Consider the following 4523-nt stretch of genomic DNA (forward strand, 5'->3'; position numbering starts at 1 on the left):
ACTGTAAATAGTGTTCTGTGCTCGTCTGTGCAGCTAAACACAGAACAGTTAGCATGTTCTGCTCAAACTTTAGCCATGGCATTACACCGTTGTCGCTTGCAAAATCAAAATGATGGCGCCGTGGGTGTAAACTTACAGATTAAGGGGCGGTGATATTATAATGAGATCCCTTTGCCGCGTCACAAGGGGAGCGAAATCTAGGGATGGGTATCGTTAAGGTTTTAACGGTATCACTACTCATCGATACTGCTTATCGATTCGGTACTTTAACGGTATTCTTATCGGTACTTTTTGTCATATATATATATATATATATATATATATATATGACAAATTAATTTTGATCAATTCCACAAATGAAAATAGTTCCAATCAAAGCCACAGCAGAACTGTTGAGCGTCTCTGATCAACACAGTGGTGATTCATCACTGAACGAATCCACGGTTTTGAACAAATCAAGTGAGTCAATGATTCAGTGACAGTTACTTGCTTAGTTTCTGAATGAATCAGGCGTATGAACGACTCAAATGATTCAATGACTCTTTCATAAAGAGTCACTTGCTTCATTTCTGAATGAACGAGCTGTCTGAATGAATAAAGTGAGTTAATGATTCAGTGACTCATTCATAAAGAGTCACTTTCTCAGTTTCTGAATGAATGAGACGTTTGAACAAATCAAGTGAGTTAGTGATTCATTCATAAAGACAGTCACTTGCTTCATTCTGAATGAATCAGCCATTTGAACAAATTGGTTGAATGAATGACTTAATGCTCACTCATTAAGACAGTGACTCACTGCCAACTACTGGCCAACTAGTGACTTTAAATGATCTTTTTAGGGGGTGATTTCTCAGCCAAAATTAATGTGTAATTAATTTGTGATTAATTCAATTAATGAATTAGACTAATCTGAAAGTGGTGTGGAGTAACATGGGTCGGTCTGTCACCTCAGAGGCGATGAGCTCCAGTCCTCGGCTCTGTCTGTCCTTCTCCTTCTGCAGAAGGTCCCACATCTCTGGATCGTCCTGAGCCAGACTCTCCTGTCCCGTCCACGAGCGCTCGTCATCAGCAACCGCCGGCGCTGAATGCTGGGATCTGCCGCGGGCCGCGGAGGGAACACGCCGGCACACGGGCTGAAACACAAACACACACACACATACACACACACACACATAAGATCCGTTCATCTCACACACACCAGCGCTGTCTCCTCATGAGCGCCAGACAAACAAACACCAGCAAACAAACACTCACGAGTCACGAGCGTTACTATATTTAAAATATATATTTAGCAATTAAACAAATAAATAAAATTACACATTTTTATATATATGTGTGTGTGTGTGTGTGTGCGTGTTTGAGCGTGTGTGAGTGAGTGAGTGAGTGAGTGTGTGTGTGTGTGTGTGTGTGCGCGCGTGCGTAACGGGCTGTTGGTGAGATACAATAATCAGCATGACGAGACGCTTTAATTTTGCTCCAATCAGCAACTCTCAACAGAAACTTTACAGCCGAGTGGAAATTCAGCATAACTGCTTATCTAATCTCTCACACACACACACACACACTCACGCTCACACACACACTTTCACACACTCTCTCACACTCTCACACACTCTCACACACACACACACACACACACACTCTCTCACACACACACACACACTCAGAGACACACACACACACAAACAAACACACACACACAAACAAACACACACACACATACACACTCACTCACACACACAGAGACACACAGACACACACACACACACACACAGCAGATTAATGGTTTCTGGGTGTCATTTCTTTCTTCACTGCTTCATGCTTAACAATTTCAAGCGTTCTCACTTTCTGAACTCACAGATCTGCATTCAAAAAGCACCAAAACTACCACGGTATTACTATGTTTCTGTAAATGCAACAAGCTAAGTAGCCTACTTTGATGTTGTGAAAACCATGTAAATGTCTGGAAGTGGAATAACGTGCCGTCAGCTGCTTAGTCAACATCATCCCGCTTCCAGTTCAGATGGAAGCAGTCTTCCTGACCACTGCCCTTCCCTGCACGAACCCCGCAGCACAACGAGGACACCAGATCCCCTGTTTATTTTGGACACTTGATTCCCTTTTTTCTGGACACTTTGTTTATTTTCTGTTAATAAACTGTGTCTGTCGTTTGCTCCTCCCGCGACAACACACCCATTAACGTAAACTACGCCAGAGCGCGTACACACCTCACGCACCGAATGCCGTGCACGCGCTCAAGGTAAAAAATGATATAAATACTGTTCGGTTTCTGGCACAAACCGATCGTTTCGTGTCTTAGGACATCAATGTGTCGTCACGAGCCGCAGGGTTTAATTAGGATTTGTCTGTGCATGTTTTTTTTACTCTCATAGATTTTGTTACCATTGCCATGCATTATACGACTGACAGACTGCAACGGCTGGACTTAAAAATCATCATATGTGTTCTACTGAAGAAACAAAGTCACCTACATCTGGGGGTAAGCAGATAAACATCAAGTTTTCATTTTTGGGTGAACCATCCCTTTAAATAATAAATAACGAAATTAATAATTAAATAATTAGTAAGTAAACAGATGAATAAAATAATCAAATAAAAATTACGATTTTATTATGCGAGAAGAAAGAGTATGAGTGACATGAGATTAGCATTTGTGTGTTTTGAAGTAAATATTAAATAAGTACATAATGAAACAGTTAAGTAAAAAAAAAAGCAAATAAATGAAATTAATAAGTAAATAAATAAGTACACAATTAAATAAGTATAAAATTGACAAAAAAGTAAAAAAAAGAAAGAAAATTAAATAAGTAAATAAGTACATAATTAAATAAATAAGTATAGAAATAAAGTAATTAAATAAGTGAATCACAATAAGTATATAATCAAACAGTTAAATAATAAATAACTAAATTAAATAATAAGTAAACAAATAAATCAAATAATTATATCAAATAAAAATTATGATTTTTATTATGCGAGAAGAAAGAGTATGAGCGACATGAGATTAGCATTTGTGTGTTTTGATGACTTTATTATTATAATTTGAGAGCAACAGTAAAGAATGAAGCTGTCTAAACTTTCGAGTGCTAGTGTACCATGATAAAACCACCTCACGTCATTACCGTACAATGGTGGATTTTCACTACTGTCACTTTAATTCTGTCTTTGTAGCTCCTCCCACTTTGACCTCTGACCCCTGATTCATCTGAACTCTTTTTTTTAGGGTACACTATTCTTCTAAAGATGCTGGAGCAGCACTGAACCGAACTCCAGACTAACATTTGAGAGCAGATTAATAAGTGCAGTTACTAATAATATTACATGTTCATTTCTTGTTTATTTTTCTAATGTTTATTGTTTATACAGATTTGACATCAAGGTATCGCATATCGCATTTTTCTTCAATATCGCACAGCTCTAGTTTGAATTTCTCTCTCAAAAGGTTGTACAAACTCTGGAATGAATGATGTAATGCATTCGACTCGTTCTGCCACAACACCATGGTTAGAGTTAGCGTTACCGCTTCTGGTTTCCTGACGTATGTCAGCGCGGTTTATAACCAGCAACCTTATCATTGTGCGGCGAATTCAAACGCTTCTCACTGGATCTCGCAGCCAGCGTTGCCAAATAATTTTCAGGGGAAGTTGCTAAAAGCAGATCGATTTGTTGCTAAATGACGTTGTGATGTCATTGCATAACCATGACACAAAACAGCGTTTTTACGTAGAATACACAACGAAATTACTCAAATCTCAGCGAAATTTTTTTTTTTAATGTTATTTGATCATAAAAATATTACAAACATAAAATATTTTTAAATTTGTAAAAGTACCATAAGTAGCACATCTTTATGATCAGATTTTTTTTTTTACAACATTGAATTATTGAACAGTTACACATTTGATGCATTTTCTTATTAACTAGTAGAACTGCACATTCTGAACAATTATAGTTTTAAGCAGTGTACTGGTTGTTAGTTAGTGTGCTACACAAAAGTCTGTAAAAATAGGACACAATGTACTGTTTATATGAAGGAACAATACGTATTTATTTTTCACAGGTGTTTTAAATTCCACAGTGCATTTTGTGTTTTAAGGTTACAGGGTTACAACTTAATGGATAACATCCTGGCAGAAAATGACCGGTACCTTTTCAGTTTTTCCACATAATTTTTCTTACAGTGTACCTAACTGAACAACAGTTATATATTCAAGCTAATAACATGCTGTATCATAAAAGTGCATTTATTATTGACCAATTGGAACTAGCAACTTAATGCACATTTGATGTTTGTACTAGGCATATTTCTCCAGCTCTCTCCAGGTTGATGTGCTGCTTGGCTGGCTAGCTGTTCAACGGTTTCCTCTTTTTGTGTAATTTAGATGAAAATGTGCCTTTTTTTTATCATTTGAGTCACTTTACAAAAGTTGCTAAAAGTTGCCAAAAACTTCTTAAAAATAGCTAAATTTGTTGCTAGGTGCTTTAAAAAAAAAAAAAAAAAC

This window comes from Sinocyclocheilus rhinocerous, unplaced genomic scaffold, assembly GCF_001515625.1.
Source record: "Sinocyclocheilus rhinocerous isolate Xijiao unplaced genomic scaffold, SAMN03320098_v1.1 scaffold2145, whole genome shotgun sequence".
Lineage (NCBI taxonomy): Eukaryota > Metazoa > Chordata > Actinopteri > Cypriniformes > Cyprinidae > Sinocyclocheilus > Sinocyclocheilus rhinocerous.